General features: G+C 42.4%; 1 protein-coding gene across 3 annotated transcripts in view; it reads left to right on the top strand.

Annotated features, from left to right (window-relative positions):
• The window catches only part of LOC117517153 (four and a half LIM domains protein 1-like), a 70,331-nt gene that overhangs the window by 8,969 nt on the left and 42,319 nt on the right, over nucleotides 1-19,043 (top strand). The window contains exon 1 of one of the 3 annotated variants that reach the window (XM_034178070.1): nucleotides 13,339-13,345. The exons of the other annotated variants lie outside the window; for them this stretch is intronic. The gene's annotated coding sequence lies outside the window, so the exon portion shown is untranslated. Of the gene's footprint in view, nucleotides 1-13,338; nucleotides 13,346-19,043 lie in introns of those variants that run through there. 3 annotated transcript variants of the gene reach the window in all.

Below are 19,043 nucleotides of genomic sequence, written 5' to 3'. Positions count from 1 at the left end.
TTTTTTTAATGCTCATGAAGGGGAAAAATAATCGCATATTAAATCGCAATCACAATATTGAGGAGAAAAATCGCAATTAGATTATTTTCCAAAATCGTTCAGCCCTAGTTAAAACAACTACATGTCAATGTGCCAGCGTCTCTGTCATTTAAAAGTCCTTTAAAAGATTCTAAGGAGACCAGCTCCCTCAGTTTTAAGTCATTCTGTAAAAGGTTCCATGCAGAGGGTGCAGCAAACTGAAAGCCCTTCTTTCCCAGTTCTGACCGGACCTTTGGGACTGACAATAAAAAACGGTCGGAAAACGTCAGAAAACTGCTCTATAAATGAACAGTCCTGTGACATGTTTCTGTTTTGTACAGATCAGTGGTTTCTGCACCGATCTGTTTTGTAGAGATCAGTGGTTTCTGCCACTAGTCTTCCGTGTTTTCCGTCGCTTTAGGTCAGCTTTTGATGCCTCTAAAAAGCAACGCGTCTCATTGAAAATAATGCTTTTTAGACTGATTCTTGACGCCTCTGATGCTTCCGACGCGTGAAAGGCCCATTAATCTGCAATAATGAGCTTGAAATAGCGCTGATCAAAATAATGAGGATAAAACCTATTTTGGATTCCTGATCGGGATGTAACGTCCGATTTCAATTAAGTCTGAAACCACGTGATCGGATTGGGACATCCCTACTTTTTAAGCTACCATCAAGCCATCGCTTATTGTTTTAATGCACTACTTTGAAAAACGCAAAAACTCTGTCGTACATTTGAATGAAGGATATTATTGTTCTTGTTGTTAACAATGAAAAACGACTGCGTCTCACGTCATGAACTACAGTCTGCCGTTGCAGAAAACAGTAATTCTGCTTTGATGACTGATATGTTGGTTGTTCCTACAGTCTTTATGTGAACGAAGCTTTACTGTATAGCCATGGTGGCCAATCAGAAAAGGCTAAAACTCAATTTTCTGTGTCTACACACAAACACTGAAATCAGTGTTTCCAAAATTTCCTTTTTGGCCACAGTTTTGCAAAAGCTCAATTTTTCGTGACATAGAATGGAGTTTTAATGTGGCTGACACTGGCGTCCTGTCCAGGGTGTACCCCGCCTCACGCCCTGTGACTGCTGGGATAGGCTGTGTATAGATGTGTCTGTGTGTATTGCATTAATCATTTAGGAATTACACCCATTTGTATATATCATTCCACCATTTTCATAGGCCATAAGTAATTGGACAAACTAAATATGAGGATTCTATTTTATACAGATCATCAATTTCACAACCAGTTTTCTTTAAAAAAGTCAGGGGATTGATACATGAACATTTCCAACTCATTGAATATGTCTTGGGCTTTAATCATTAAGAAATTCAAACAGGATGGTACTGCATGGTAAATCTGTGTGAAGTAGTTCTCAAAAACTGAGTGAGTGTGCATGAAGAAGACTCGTGAGGGAAGCCACCAAGACAAGCCAGATCTGAAGGACTGTTGCCGTAATTGGAGAAAGTGAAAATGAAATTATGCAGTTGCACGTAGCATCAAAAATGCAACCTTCGTGGTGGATGTAATAAAACAAAGGTTACTTGAGTAAATACAGTTGATGGTGATTTTATGTACTGTAACAAATCAATCCACCGCATTTAACACATTTCCCTTATAAACTTTGTAGCTGATTGTGCTGCCTTTAGCAGCAACCAAATACATCTGATAACCAGGTGTGCACTTTGAAATTTCTTGCAGGAAAGTGCTCTATCAATAACATTATTAAAACCACCGATGGTTCTTTCACATCGCTGGGGTAGAACTTGGCTCTTTTCAGGAGAGCTGTTTGAGTTATGCCTCCGTGGAGGATTTTTGAGCTTGAGCTTTCAAATCATGGCACAGTGGGGTTATAGTCTGGACTTCACCAGGTGTTGTGAGAGCTGAGCTGTTAGTTAATGAGTAATCCTCCGAACAATCAGACAAGCCGAAGTGAACAGTTTGCAGCTTTTGTGTAGTACATGTTTAAACATTGTAATTACGGACAAAATGTGTAGACGACCATCTGTAGGCAGACACAGCAGCAGCAACAGGCCAGTGGGAGCGTTTAGATTTAGAGGATGCCGGGACCTGCATGTTAAAGAAATTGCCATGAGCTCAGCCCCATAAAATCCATCACAGGCTTATAAAATTTTATGCGAGTTGTCTGACTTCACGTCATGGTAACTCCCAGTTGTGTTTGTCCTGTTGTGATTTTAAGGGGCTCAAGTTAAAACTGTTATTTTTTTTTTTCCTGTTTATTGATCTGCTGTGGGAAAAGTTATTCTTTTGGTGGATTTGGTTGATTTTAAATGAGTTTGGCCGTTTAACTGCTTTGACAACATGAAGGTGAAACAGGCTTTTACTTGAGCAGTTGACGCGGCGTTATCTGCAGCCTGCAGCCACCAATTCTTGTTGGGTTTTGTCAGAATGTGCTTGTAAGTCAGTGATTGTGAAATTGAGAGTGTTGCAAGAAAGGAAGGAAAGTGAAAACAAGGAAGGTAGGTAGAGAGACGCACAAAGACTTATTCTGTCATCTGAGGGAGTTGAACCCCATAATGATTTCTGTATGATTTTGACCAGGTTTTCTGTCGCCCCATATGGAATTTTGTCTTGTCACAAATGCTTCACTTCTTCAGTGATTGTCTTTGTTGCCACAGCCTCTCCTTTATCCTGCTTTTTCTCTCTCTCTCACACACAATCTATTTGGGCCATGCAGCACGTCTAAAAGACTTTAATATTAGTCCAAGCAGCACAAATAATGTCATTACCCTTTGACAATAAAGCTCTTTACCATGCTTTAATTACAGCTGCCATTACTTTCTGTCATTGCTCATCTGTACTATCAAAATTATGCAAATGTTGGGCCATGAGTTTGAAAATATACTTAAATTTTTCTTTGTTGCTTAAAAAAACAAAAAAAAAAACCCAAGCTTGGCTTGGTCATCAACTTGATGATAGTAGTGACAACCTATCATACATTGTGTAGTCGCTGTCGGCACCGAGACACTCTGGCAATACATTGATGTGGTGGAGCTTGGCGAAATTGCCTGAGGAGATGAGACGGAGAGATGTCAAAGTCCTTCATGTCTCTCTTCACAACGTCCTTGAAACAGAGTAGTAGGCCATATTTGATGGCCTCAGCTAAAAATGTCAGAATTCTCCTTTAATCTTTTGAAAGCTTGATGTTAACTTCTCATTAGGACTTCTGATTTGACCTTTAAACATCTTTCTCTCAGTATTAAATGGGTCAGACATGGATAAGTTCAAAAGTTAAGTACTTTTGTGGAACTTTGAGAACAGCAAAACAGCCCTACAAGTCAAAATTGAGGGCTTTAAATGTCCCACAGCCTAAATGAACACAATATTAGACCAGTAGGTTTGTACCTCCAACCAGCCTGTTGTGGAGGCTGCTGTGGTGAAGATCACACACACAAAAAAACATCACAGAGAGCAATGGAAATGCAAAGTTGTTGTCTCATAGTCATTTCTATTTACTTTTGGTGTTCTGTTTTTAAAAGACATGTGGATGAGTGCAGAAACAGACAGACCAGACAGACAAAGTGAGGTTGGTCATGTACAGCTAAGCAGCAGTGTCTGGTGAAGCCATCATGTTGTGTACACACACACACACACACACGGTGTTCCAATTCTGCTGTACCGGGACGTTCCCCACTCTGATCTGTTGGATTCACTGTCTGGAATGTGGCTCACTGGTGCCAAATAAAACAGCTATCTTACTTTCTACACTGATGTGGGACATAAATGTTCAGTTGGACTTGCTGCTCGGTGTATTTATTTTTGAGATAGTGCGACTGGAGTCGAGTGGGAATGCTTTTACAACAGCCTTATTTTACTTGGATGATGAAAAAGTGATGCTATTAGTTTTAAGTTTTGTTCTGTTATAGAGCTTTTTCTAATGTTCCCTAAATGTCAGACATTTTCCAGAAAACTTTTTGATAGCTCAAGAGAATATTGAATTTACTGCTTTCAGGCCCAGATAATTTTAACAATTTAGTTCAAGCCTTCCGCTTCCTGACAAAGGCTTAAAGCTGAAACAACTTGGCACACCTCGGCTGATTTCCCCAAGCGATTTTTGTCTGCACATGCTCAGTGCCAAGTCCTCCTGGGCATGCACACTGCTCAGCAAAAGTTGGAAAAGTCCCCCCACCCCCCACCGAGCTCAGTGGATTCTCACTCAGCTACCTTGGCCTCATCTGATGATTGAAAGGGGAAAGCCTTGTGGTACTTGATGTAAGATTGGAGGGCAAGGTGTGTAAAGCCTGCACCAGGACACCTCAAGCTGAACATGTGGTGGCGGAGGCATCTGACAGTCCACCCAAGATCCCACAAGTTTTGAAAATGTTCAAAACTGACACCAGTTTAACCAACTTTTTCTGACTTGCTCAGGTACACATGGCACAGGCACTGCTTGTGGGGCTTGACATCAAGTGCGGTCAGGTGTAAGAGCTCCTTTACATGATCATACTGTGACATTAAAGGCACTTTAAATGTTTGAAAGGAGATTGGCTTCGACATTTATTTGTGTACACATGTATCCCTTGCCAAAGAGCACCTCCAACAAACTCATTTTGCATCCAGGAAGCATTTCAACCAAAAACCTTTTCTTCTGATAGTGTGACTCCTGGTCCACTTCCGGAAGGTTCCACTTCTGAAAGGGTCCACTGAAAGGGTTCCTGTGTGGAACATCTTTAGACTTGGGTGAGCCAACATGGTGGATAATGTGCTTCCTGTAACTTTGAGTATGTGCTTGTGGTGCATTCCGTCTGTCCTCTGAGGTTGGAACTCCCCAGGAATGCCCCGTGAAGTCAGAATTTCTTCTCATCAACTCGTATAAAATGCATGTATTCAAAGTTCCTAAACCAACATGGCTGCTCCCAGCAACAACCATAACAACAATGAAAACTGTAGATTTGAATGTTTTTAGCAATTCTCTTTTCTGTTTTTTGTGCCCCCGACTTAATAAATTGTGCACAAAGTACTGTTCTACTGCTGTCTACACAGTAAATTAAAACACGACCGTAACTTCTGTGCCATCTCTTCTCCTCCATGAGGTCTGTTTGGTGGACCGAACATTATTTTGTTGCACTCTACGAGGTCTATTAGAAAAGTATCCGACCTTATTATTTTTTTCAAAAACCATATGGATTTGAATCACGTGTGATTGCGTCAGACAAGCTTGAACCCTCGTGCGCATGCGTGTTTTTCCACGCCTGTCGGTTGCGTCATTCGCCTGTGAGCAGGTTTTGAGTGAGGAGTGGTCCAGCCCCCTCGGCGGATTTTCATTGTCAGGAAATGGCGGAATAATTTGGGCTTTTTTTCCATCAGAATTTTTTCAGAAACTGTTAGAGACTGGCAGCTGGAAACCGTTCGAAAAATTTATCTGGCTTTCGGTGAAAATTTTACGGGCTTCACAGAGAATAAGGACTGTTACTATAGCTTTAAGGACGGCTTTAAGGACGGCTTTAAGGACGCTCGGCGCGCCACGCTCCGTGCTGCCATCGAGAGCCACAAACCACCGGATCATTTCTAAACGGATGGCTCTGTGGAGCCGGACCATCGTGTGCCATTTCTCTGGTTATCACAAGAGCTGGACATCAACCATTTTCCGGCAGATTTCACTTTTAACAAGAGATTTTGTCATGGAAAGCCGAGCGGAGGCTTCGCGCGTCACGATGGATTCGCTACTGGAACAAGACAAAACCACCTCCGTTTTGGTCTCACAGGATGGCTTTGAGATGGCGTTCAGACAGCTGTCGGTGGTTTTTCCATCGAGTGATTATCCGAGAAATTGTGGATGTGCCTGGACATGCCAGAACATGTCCCGTGAGGCTTCATCACGGCGTTGCTGTGCGCCATATACTCCAAAATTCTGGAGGCAACCAGCTTGTTTTCCTGCTTGCGGGGTCTGTGTGATAAATGGAACACATTTACGTTGAGGGTGACATCATTCCCAGTTAGAAGCTCGGAGGTAGATGGAAGGCAGGATTATTGTGCTCAGAGATCAGTGGTTCAGCGCTAGTTTCCCCCATTGCACAAACCTTTTAATGCTTCAGCTCCAAGTATGAGAACAAAACTTGTATCGTGTTTTTTGTTACGTCATGCAGTGAAATTAAAGTACATTTGCACTTTTAGTTGATCTGCATTCAAACCCACATCCATTTTTATAACACCAGCACTTGGAGCTAATTTTTTTTTTTTTTTTTTTTTTTTTGCTGGATTCGTTTCATCTGCAATTAAAGAGTTTTTTTTGTTTCAGTCCATGTGGGAATAGAGGTTCGAGGCTGGACACAGCTTCATCCTGAGTTTATGTTAAAGTAAACCTCTGTGCTGTAATGACACTTTCACCACTTTTACTGTTACCCAAAAAGAATTCAGCTGTGTGTGTGTGTGTGTATGTGTGTGTGTGTGTATGTGTGTGTGTGTATGTGTGTGAGAGAGGCGTGGCTGTGCCAATTTTACCATGCTGATGGAGATTTCCTGTTTCTCAGTTTTCCACCACATTCTTCAGTGATAAGCTCATGCTAACAGACACACAGATGGTTGGTGCGCGTGCACACTCGTGTGCGCGTGCACACTCGTGTGCGCGTGCACACTCGTGTGCGCGTGCACACTCGTGTGCGCGTGCACACTCGTGTGCGCGTGCACACTCGTGTGCGCGTGCACACAGCGTCTCCACAGTTGGAGGTATGCGGACTGCAGACGAGGCCTCTATGTGTCTCATTAGCTTTGTTTTTTCTTGACATTTTCTTCTCTCTGTTTTAAATGGCTGTAATTTTCTCCTCCACATGACATGATGTCACCTCTGTTTTCTCTCTATTTTTTTTTAACATCCCACGTGAGCAGATGAAGTAAGGTTGGTTTGGATGAGGACCAGTTGCTGAACAGTCAGTTACTTTAAAGTCTGAAAATGAGGGGTTTTTTGCAGTCTTTTGTGATGAATTCTGACCTGCCTCCAGCTACATAATAAGATTTTGTTTCCACGGCAACCGCACAACACTTCTGTTCTGGCAGTTTGGGATGGAAGTGAATGATGCTTTGTGTGCTTTCACGCTGTGAGTGAATATTTATTGCCGAAGCGCAGACGTGCAGTGGCAGCGCTCCCGCAGCCTGCTGACATCATACAAACTTGATTTATTTTCCTGCAACCTTTGCAGGTCCTGACTCACTTCCTGACAGCTATTGTTTGGCTTCATGGCAAATCTGATAGCGATTTCATGATTGCTGATAGCCGAGCACAAGTAACCATAAAAATGCATGGCGGTTCCAGGTAACCACAGTCTAACTGTGCAGTGAAAAAAGGGACAGAATGCGCAGAAAATGAGTTTGCATCGAAGTGAAACAGACTGAAATAAAACACACAGTCCAGATGAGTGTTGTCTTCGTCTGGCTGTATTTAGTGTTTTTCCATTGAACATCCAGTTAACAAACCAAGTGCTGTTTCTTGTAATAAGTAATGAATCAGCAGTTTAGTGAAAATAAGATGGCCAACAGTGATTTAACTCAGGGTAGCTCCCTTACAAGACTAGCTGACATCCATCCATGCGCAGTGCTAATGCATGCTGGGTATTGTTAGTTTCTGGTTAATGTTTCCAGTCCTTTGTGTCCGTCCATGTGTGGAGGATTTATTTTATTTATTTATTTTGTGGATTTGGACAGAACTTGGTAGTGTAATTTCCCCCAGATCTTTATATAATTTACTGCCCCTTACAAATAACCAAATCCATATATTCCTCATTTTGAATTTATTGAAGGTCACGTTGAAAATCAGGCCTGGGTCTTCACAGATGGAGTCCATGTTGTGAAATACAACGAACGTGGCTGACACAATACTTTTATACAATGTGGGCGTTACAGTGGGTGTGGTTTAGTCTATATGTTACTGGCTCTCACAGACAGGGGGAGCCATCCCTGTATCTGAAACTTGCACATGCATGATGGAAGTGAAACTTAACTCTTATGTTTAAATTTAGAGACTTCCAATCAGATAACAAAGGCAAATACTTGATCACTAACATAAAATAAGGAATTAGCACAGATATTATCTAACAGTAGAATGATTGAGGGCAATCCAAGATCAGAGTGGTCTTATTTATTCTCTTTATTTATGCTGTTTTATTGTTGGTTGCATTTATTCTGTGGGTATCACTGTTGTAATGTTGGTACTGTTTATTGTTTGTGCAGTTGAGCCCCCTCATGCACCAAGCTAAATTTCTCCGAAAGGAGACAATTAATAAAGAAGTTTGAACTTTGAATTTAGAGAAAAATCGATTAAAAGGTCAAGGTCTCAGTCCAAGGTCAGAATTTTGGCCCAATGGGGCCTTTCAGAAATTACATAATGTAAAAAATATGCCATTTTTGACACACACACCCTCCCCCCTGTAACACAGGTACATACCCCCCTTCTTGTAAGATAACACCTGATCTTAAGATGCCTTGAAACTTGCATGAGTTTGATCCGTGTACTCTGTCGTGCAGAAGAGTAAACTCATTGCTGTAAACTGTGCGCAGCTTTGTGCAACTGCGCAAAGAAAAATGTTCAAAATCTCTGTCATGTATTGATTATGTGAACTTCACATGAACATTGCACAAACAATTAAAAAACACTAAGTATGAGTATGAGTCACTGCGTCAGCGCACCACATCACAGCGCAGGTCATCTGATCGATTATAATGAGATGTTCGAATAGAATGTCTTTATTTGTCATTGTGCATGCAAGCACAACAAAATTAAAAGTGCAGTCTCACTTCAAGATGCATGTACACATAATAAATAAATACTAAAATGCTAAATCTATCATAACCATACTTTTACAGCTACTCATAATAAGGAATGAACATGCAACTGTTTTACCAAGTTATTACAATATAAATATTACAAATAATTACCTTTTAGACTATTCCAAATGCGTTCTCCACTTCATGAAGCAGAGGAAAAAGAGAGAGAGAAAAGCGGCAGCTGAAACGGTCCTCTGTGATTCCAGAAGTGATTAGAGGTGTTTTCAATAACCAAACTCTGAGAGAAAACTAGAAGCACTCCGAGAGCGCAAACCTCCACCAAGGCCATAGGCTCACTGATGTCACATGGAATACCCTTCGGCAAAGAGACTTATTCCATGTCGTTTCACACATCTACCATCATGTTTCATATTCAGTGGTTAACCCTCTGGGGTCCGAGGGCATTTTTTTTGGACAGTTCACTTGCCTGGCATAAATGTTTTATTATTGCTGTTAACAGCTCTTCCTGCATCCCACAATCGAGTTTTATGTCTCTTTTTTTCAGGACAACCTGTACTTTCAAAATATATGTATGCTATAGTTGTGTTTTATAAGTGTAATAAAGGTTTACAATCAGAAATAAGAAAGGAAAAAGTAAAGTGGTAAATAATTTTCCACACACATTTATTCAAAACACACAGCAAACTATAATAAACAACTGTTTTGACACGTTATAAAGGTAATTTGGGCTCTTGTGTGAAAGACTGTACAACAAAAAGGTTCAAACAATAAACACAAATGCACATTTTGAACAGTATATACAAAATGGTCTATGCGTTGTGTTTGTCTTCATCTCAAAACAATTTCTGTCTGCTGTTACACAAAGGTCACATTACAAACTTCTACTATGAAGTTGACTGTGTGTTTGTTCTCTCCTGCTCTGAAAGCAACATTCACACTTCAAGGCTCATTCAGTTTGAGGAACGGCCCCTCCCCCCTTGCGCCATTGATATGGTAAACAGTGCTTTATGCCGGAGCGCAAGACCTTGCCACAGGCTTCTCCAGTAACATTCACAGGAAAATTAATCGAGCAATCCTCATACTTGTATGAGAGGCTCTCTGTCTGCTCACTTTTGCTTTCGCTGTGCGTAATGGCGCAGGGCGCATTGGAGCAGCCAGAGGGCTATTCAAACGGGCCAACTAGTAACACATCACTCCTAAAAACAATCTTTGGTGTGTCACATGAGGTGAATCTGCCCTACGATTAGATTTTGGAAAACCATGTGATGGTGAACCAATTCCGATTGGACACTCACATTGCTCACGTCATCACACAGCTTCTATGAGGACTCCAAAGATGGTGGACGGTGGCTCGAAAGTCCCCAGAGTTATCTTTTCAGCAAAAAAGTAAGTTTCTATCTCATATCAATAAAAAGTTATTTATAATTTAGTAAAGCTTGGTCTCAGCCGTCGTATACGACGGCATCGGCCCCAGAGGATTAAATCCTTAGATCTTCAGCAAATGTATTTATAAAGAGAAACTGCATGAACTACACAAGTTTTTTTTTATTTTCTAATAAGTTTATTCAATGAGGAGAACCAAATGCTAAATTATTGTTGTGTCGTAACTTAATTTTTGTTCAGCCTTTGTGACCCGTCTTCATGAAGTTAGATGCAAAAATGTTGAAATTGGTCCTATCCTGCAATGATAAAGAATCCTTACTGGATCCGGATCGTGTTCTGGATCATTACCAAAATTGAATGACTTCTAAGTTAGGCCAAGATACACCCCTGGTAAAAATTTCATTGAAATCCGTTGGGATTTTTTGAGTAATCCTGCTAACAAACCAACCAACCAACAAACCAAGAAACAAACACACACGACCAAAATATAACCTCCTTGGCGGAGGTAATGATTAATCCGCTACAGAAGAATTATTTTATATACACAGTGTACAGCACACAAAGCGTGGCATCCAGCTGGGAACATAGTGGGTGGCATTGTCACAACGAAGTGCACGAGTGCGGAGCCAAAATGGGTGCAAAAGTCAAGGCACCTTTACTCTCCATCCCTTTTTTTCGAAGATTAGAGTCTGGTCTTAATCTTATTCTGAAGTACGCAAGTTCTACAGAAGTCCTTGCTCTTGATGTCCTCATGTATTTTTCTGAATATATTCTAATATATATGGAGCATTTAGTGCCTGCTGTACTATGTTGGAGGACGTGACATCAGCAACAGGAAATGCATAACAATTAACAAAACAACAGCACAAACCAAGACTGACAACAGTCAAAATGCAAGATAAAAACACATTCTCTTCAGGAAGTTAATTGACAGCTGCAACAGGGCTCATCCTGAGAGGTCAAAGTAAACAAACAATATAACTTTTGTTGGTGCGCCATCTGCCCTGGGAGGCCTGAAGTTAAATTACTCAAGTTATGGTTTTACTGTACCCACTGGAGACTGTTCAAAGAGATTATATTGTACGTTCTAAGTGACACTCTGTATCAGTAACCTTGTAATTTATTGGCAAATATTATAATTTAATTCCGGTCTGATACCTTGCACAATAAAAGGTTTGTTGATGTAAAACACAGATTCTTTTTTTTTTGTTATGTAACATCTGGCTATACCCCCCGGTAATGCTCTGTAAGAAAGTACTGAACCCCCCACCCCCTAGGTGTTATGTAATTTTTGAATGGTCGCGATACTTAGATACATTGTTGTTGTTGTCCATTTGGCTGATCCCGTTTTGTGTTCGGGTCACCACAGTGGATACAGCCAGATCCGCATCGGTAGTTGGCACAAGTGTTACGTCGGATGTCCTTCCTGACACAACTCCAGTTTTACCTGGAGAAACACACACAGCTGCTGGTGTTCCAAAGAGGTCTCCCATCCAAGTACTAACCAGGTCCTGTACTGCTTAGCTTCTGAGATCTGACGTGATCAGGCTGACACAGAGCAGATTGGCTGCTAATACTTACATACATTGTAAGGGATAATAATAAAGGCTATTCTTCATTCATTCATTTGTTCTTTTTCTGTCACTTTTCTGCATCCGGTTCGTGGTGGAAGCAGACCAAGCAGCTCACCCCACACTTCCCTATCCTCCGCCAAGTCCTGTAGTTCTTCCCAGGGATTCCAGATGTGTTCCCAGGCCAGCTGGGAAATATAATCCCTCCAGTGTGTCCTGGGTCTTCCCCGGGGCGTCTTCCCAGTTGAGTATGCCTGGAAGACCTACCTAGGGAGACGGCCAGGGGGCATCCTCACCAGATGCCCAAACCACCTCAGCTGGCTCCCTTCAGTGTGAAGAAGCAGCAGCTCCACTCCAAGTCCCTCCCGATAGTAGAGCTTCTCACCCTGTCCAGGAGTGTAAGCCTAGATACCCAACAGAGGAATCTCATTTCCCCTACTTGTATCCACATTCTTATTCTTTCAGTCATTACCTAAAGTTCATGACCATAGGTGAGGATAGGAGCATAAATCAACTGGTAAATTTAGAGCCTCGTCTTCCAGCTCAACTCGTTCCTTACCAGGATGGTCTGGTACAACCTCCATAAAACTTCAGACGCCACCCCAATCCGTCTGTGAATCTCATGCTCCAATGTACCCCTACTCATGAACAAGACCCAGAGATACATAAACTCTTCCACTTGTGGCAATAACTGTCCCCTGACCCAGAGTGAAAAAAATCTTTTCCGATAGAGGACTATCGTCTCAGATTTGAAGCTCCTGATTCTCATCCTATTCGCTTTACACTAGGCCTCAAACCTGCTCAGTGCACATCAGAGGTCATTGCTTGATGAGGCCAACAGAACCACATCATCCACAAAAAGCAGAGATGCAACTCTGAGATCACCCTCCGGTCCCTGACTCCGCCTTAAAATCCCATACATGAACATCACAAACAGGATTGGTGACAAGTGGCAATCCTGGCAGAGTCCCCCACCCACCGGAAACAGGTCTGATGTCATGCAGAGAATGTGGACACAGCTTTTACTTTGGTCATATAGAGATTTTTTCCAAGTCCACAAAACACACGTAGACTGATTGGTCATCCTCTAAAGACCCTTCTAAAATCCTTGCGAGGGTAAAGAGCCACAGTTTCACGACCAGAATGGAATCAGCATTAATTTTCCTGACTCTGATGGCATAGGCTTTGCCACGGAGCCTGAGAAGTGTGATTCCTCTATAACTCAAACCCACTCTCAGGTCCCCTTTTTTAAAGATGGGGACCACCACCCCAGGCTATTCTGATATTACATCTTAGTAATTGTTTAAAGAGTCACTTATCATTACTGTACTATAGAACACTAATCTGATGTCCTATACTGCCTTTCTATTAATCGCATGACCTTAGACGTTGAAACGTCAAGACTCTTAGAATGGATATTTAGAGAAATTGTTTGAGATGTGCCTATGGTTAACCTACTATTAAATACCAATATAAGTCATATATCCTTTCCATTCATGGTTACATGAATTTGGTTGTTGGTGCTGGTGCTTATCTGTGACACCTCCTGGACAGGACAACAGTCTGGTGCAGGTCGGACTGAGACAGTGTAGATTATCAGTAAGTGTCTTGTTCAAGGACACAGACAGGTAGCATGAATAGGATTCAAACCCAGGTCCACATATTGGCAACCTAACTCCTTATCCACTCAGTTACCTGCTCTACGTTTGAACTAGGGTGATCTTAAACGGTCAAACTCATTTAGAATAACTGTCAGAGGAATTGATTGAAGATACACTTATGATTACAGTTGAACACAAATGTGAAGCCATATCTCAATGTTCTTTTGGTCACATGACCTTTGACATTGGGTAACACAAACAGTGTGGAACCAATATGCATTAAATATGGTGGAATGGTTCCACTCTGCAACCCCGATCCCAGATAAATGGTTGAAGATGAGTGAGTGAGTGAGTGAGTGAGTGAGTGAGTGAGTGAGTGAGTGAGTTTAGTTCCATTTTGGACAGAATTGATCAAATGTCAAGGTCACACAGAACCATATATTTTGGTAGTATTGCATGGATCTGTGTCACACCTGTAAGCTACAGGTGTTGTGCTCTAGAGTTTAGTTTCTGTCATCATTCACTGAAATGATCACGTCACACGCTGTCCTGTGGTGACGTTTTGTTCCCTCTCTATGGGGATTTATGATTTGTTTGAACTAGATGTTTGTGTTTGCACTTGAAGAACACTCTGGTGTGTAACAGACTGTGACAGTTTTAAGTACTTGTTCTTCACACAAGTCCAATCAAGAAGACATTTAAAGGGGCCTTTCACAGAGAAATATGGTTAAAGTTTAATGTTAAATGTCCCACGCGTCTGCACTTATGTGCATGTGACTTTTGCAACGTATATCACAAACACTCAGCAACCGTTCCTATATGATCATTTTTCCACAAAAAGTCAGAGATTGTGCACACCTCATGCATTCAAGTCAAGCCTGATATGATGAAGAGGAAATGACTCGGATTCAGACTCACTTTATTGTCACTCGACCCTTACAGGCAGAATGAAATGCAGTTTCTCCAGGTCTTGGTGTAGTTAACTGGGACAATTTAACCAACCTTTGTAAACTTTTGCACTGTACAATATGCGCACCCCTGTGGCCATAGAATATATATACAAGGCACAGGGTCGGCAGCAGCGTTAGAGTATTAAGAAAGTGACAATGTGCATGTTAGTGCAATGTTCACAGTTCGGTGGTGGATGTTGAACTGTTCAACAGTCTGACAGCATTCGGGTAGAAGCTGTTTTTCAGTCTGGACGTTTTTGCCCGGATGCTGCACAGCCTCCTTCCAGAGGGAAGGGGTGTGAACAGACTGTGCGTAGGGTGGGTGGAGTCTCGGAGGATGCAGGTGGCTTTGTCTCTACATCTGGAGATGTAGATGTCTCCAATGGGTGGTAAGCTGCATCCGATGGTCCTCTGTGCGGACTTCACCACCCGCTGCAGCGCCTTTTTCTCCGCCACTGTGCAGCCACCATACCACACAGGGAGGCAGCAGGACAGGACACTCTCCACTGCACAGCTGTAGAAGGCTCTCAGGATGTCTGGCCCTTCCCAATTTCCTCAAAAAATAGAGATGTTGGTGGGCTTTCTTGATGACAGCTGTGGTGTTGGTGTGCCAGGTGAGAGTGTTGGAGAGGTGGACTCCAAGGTACCTGATGGACGAGACGATCTCCATCGCCGCTCCGTTGATGTAGGGGGGAGGGGGTGGTGGGAGCTGACCTGCGGAAGTCAACAACTATCTCCTTGGTCTTCTGGGTGTTGAGGATGAGGTTGTTGTCTCCGCATCACCGTGTCAGGTTCTCCACTTCTCGCCTGTACGCTGCCTCATCCCCTTGGCTGATGAGCCTGATCACTGCTGTATCGTCTGCAAACTTAACAACAAGATTATTCTCGTGCTGGGCTCTGCAGTCGAAGGTCATCAGTGTGTACAGCGTTGGGCTGAGCACACAACCCTGGGGTGAGCCAGTGTTCAGGATGATGGTGGAGGATGAGGTGGTGTTGATCCTGACACTCTGTGGCCTCCCAGTCAGAAAGTCCAGGACCCAGTTGCACAGTGCTGAGGGGGCTCCTAGTTCAGTCAGCTTGGAAACCAGTTTCTGCGGGATGATGGTGTTAAATGCAGAATTGAAGTCCAGTAACAGCAGCTTTGCATAGGTGTCCTTGTTCTCTGTGTGGGAGAGGGCCTGATGCACCACAGTGTAAATGGCATCAGCTGTGGACTGGTTTTTCCTGTACGTGTACTGGTGCAAGTCTACAGTCACATTGATGGTCTGCTTCAGGCGCCTCATCACCAGCCTCTCAAAGCACTTTGTGGTGATGGGGGTGAGTGCAATTGGCCTGTAGTCGTTGAGGCAGGATGGTGCAGAGGTCTTTGGCACAGGGATATCCTTGATGTCTTGAGGCACGGCGGAACTCTGGCTTGGGACAAAGAGATGTTGAATATATCTGCCAGAACCTCAGACAGCTGGTGTGCACAGTCTTTTAGGACCCTCCCTGGTAGTCCGTCAGGGCCCGGGGCCTTTTGGGGGTTGATCCTCTGCAGCATGTTCCTCACCTCAGCTATAGTGTGGTGTTGCTGACAGGGGGGTCTTTGGGAGAAGGAGGGATTCGGGAGGGGGTGGTGGTGTTGGATGCCTCAAAACACATAAAAGGCATTCAGAGTGTCCAGGAGCGCTGGGTCTGCAGAGCACGGTGTTGCGTTGTTTTTGCAGTCTGTGATGCATTTGATGCCCCTCCACATGCTGCGTGGGTCATTGGAATGGAGGTGGCCTTGAACCTTGAGGGCATATGTGGACTTAGCTCTTATTATTCCCACCGACAGGTTCCTCCTGGCTGCTCTGAGTGCTGTTGCATCGCTGTCTGAACAATTTGGACAAATTTTAACCTAAAACAAAGCAACTTTTGCAGTGTTTATATTTCTAATTAAAATATTATTTCTGTTCACAAATATGCATATATTAATATGTACAATCAATCAATCAATCAATTTTTTTATATAGCGCCAAATCACAACAAACAGTTGCCCCAAGGCGCTTTATATTGTAAGGCAAGGCCATACAATAATTATGTAAAACCCCAACGGTCAAATAATACTAAATTATTTACTATTCACAGACCACAATGTAAATAACTGTCAACTAATTTTCATCAGTACTCTATCAGTTATTGATGTATTATTTCATTGACTGCATGTGCAGTGATCACTTACTTTTTCCAGTTAAGTGGTTTTTTGTTTGTCTATGATTCTCAAACGGACACTGCAAAATTAAGTTTATGTCATTTATTCAGCTTCTCCAAAGACTCACAATTTCACATACAGTGTAATTTAACTTTTTCTGCACGCTTTCTTTTTTCATTCTTGTGTTGTTCTCTGCTGTGTGACAGGACAGATCCATCTTTTGAGCGACACATAGATGAGTTGTACATTCAAATGACTTTAAGGGTGTGTCTGTGTCCATTCAAGGAACAAGTTGGAGGTAGCGAGCACATCCGTGCATTATGTACATTTCCACAACCACTGAGATCTGTAAAGGAGATGTATGCCTCCACACAGCTTTATAACTCTGGCAACAAAAATAGAACATGAATGCATATTTCTGCTTTTGTATGTGCACCTTGTTTCATAAATGAGGCCCCTGGTTTACTCAGAGAACAACAGTCTTCTTTCTTCCTCTCCACCATTTATGTCCAGTCAGTTGGACAATGTCTGACCTCATGGTTAGTGAACAACTTAATCAGCTAAATGTAATACATTCCATAACATTTAAAACAATATTCATTTAACACAGAGTTTAGGAATTATGAGAACAAACATGATACAGGTTTGAAAGTGAAGAACCGTGTCAACACACCAGTCCAAAACCAGAACAAACCGGGTGAACCTCCTCCTGTGCTGACACGCTGTTCCCACCAGGAAAACACGAGGGTTTGTGGTTTCTTAAGGAGTGGTCCGTGTGTGTGCACGCATGTGTGTGTGTGTTCTGTCAGAGTTGTGATCGCTGCACATCTGACCACGTTACTCATGCCAGGCATTCCTTCATGTGTGCACTCTAGTATGCTCACGCGGGTGCACACGCACACACACATAGTTGTGGTCAGTTCTTGGGAATCAGCCACCATTAACATGATGTGATCAATAACCGAGTGATTAGACAAGTATTTTCTCTTCCTCCTCATTATTTTGTGTTTGCGTAACAATGGCTTGTCCATCATGTTGTGCGTTGTTTACCAGCTGAATTTGTGACCCTGTAATCACATCTGTTATAGGAATGAACATAGTGATTTGGGTTCTAAGTTTAGACTCTCAGAGAAACACAGCTGTGGCATTTTATCCTAAACAAATGTAATTTGAATGGTTTTTAGCTGGAATTGGACTGGAGGAGATGAATTTGAACTTGATTAGTTTTTATATCACATTCTTTTAATTACCCAAATGTAGTACCTCATTAACATCTGACTGGTGATGGGGTCTGCCTGGAAAGTTTCCGATCAGCGCCCATGGTCGTTCCGTGGTTTAGTGGTTGTAGCATTAAGCTGACCTGATTTTAACAAATAAATGACAAATGTTTCCACAACAGATTCTGGGCCAGCGAACTTTATAATAAGTACATGGGCATTCAGAGAGTGCACACCTCTGCTTAGCTGCAACAGTCCTTTGATCCTGTTGGTAACCTTTGATCCTGATCTCTAATGTGTCATTGTTTTATGTGATCCTGAGCTTTCATCCTGATTGGTAATCTTTGATCTTGTTCTGGTATGGTGGTCTTTGATCCTAATCAAACCTTTATGCTGATCTCTCATCTGTGATCATGTTCTGTGACTCTGAGCTTTTATCCTGTTTGTTGATCTTTGTTCTGACCTTATGATTGCTGAAGATTGATCCAGATATTAGATTCTGGTCAGGAACCTTGGATCATGATGATCTTTGCTCTTTGAACCTTTCCAAGGAGGTTATGTTTTTGTTGCTGCCTGTCAGCAGGATATTGCTTATCCAGCTTTCTTTGGTCAGAAATCAAAGGCAAAATCCACCTCTTGATTCGGATCTGCACCAAAATTTAGGGACTTCCTGCTTGAGCCACAATCTATTTCTTAACAATAATAATCATTAAGGACATTGAATTCTTTAGTGTCTTTTTGAAATAACCTGCTTACAAACAAACAGCAAAGAATACAAGTCTGCTGATAAAAACAAATAAAAAAAATAATACAAATAATAAACATACAAAACATTTATGGCTGAAAGAACTGCTTTTTTGCATTTACGCATTATCTCTAAAATGAGAAAGGTCTTGTCTCAGAGTGTGTTGGGAAGGTGTCGTAGCACGGACCCACAACAGGGGGCGCAAATGAATGGACAATGAGTAAGCCAAAAGGTAACAATTTAATGTTGTGACAACACACAACTAAACACACAAAATTTGTAAAGTCAATTAACACCAGGTGACGTGTGGGCAGGCTCGAAGATAGGAGACCCCAACGAGAGAGAGGCCGCGTCCCACACGGCTTCCACCACCAACGGTCTGAAGAACACCGGAGCCGCCAAGTCCCGTATCCCCAGGTGACCTCTGTCTTCGGCTGTCGACCCTGGTACTGCTGGCAAAAAGCAGAGACAAGATGAATGAGTGTAAGTCCGTACACTCAGTGGTCCACGGTCTGTACACAGTCAGGAGGGGGAACCTCCACCTCCGAATCACACACTCGTGCAGCTCTTGATTAACCACTTATCTGTTCAGAGAGTGAGGCGCAGTCGTCGTCACGCCAAACGCCGAAGTCCCAGATAA

The sequence above is a fragment of the Thalassophryne amazonica genome, chromosome 9 (assembly GCF_902500255.1).
Source record: "Thalassophryne amazonica chromosome 9, fThaAma1.1, whole genome shotgun sequence".
NCBI classification, from domain to species: Eukaryota; Metazoa; Chordata; class Actinopteri; order Batrachoidiformes; family Batrachoididae; genus Thalassophryne; species Thalassophryne amazonica.
The sequence above is the reverse complement of the archived record's forward strand: the minus strand, read 5'-3'. Positions and strand labels throughout refer to the sequence as shown.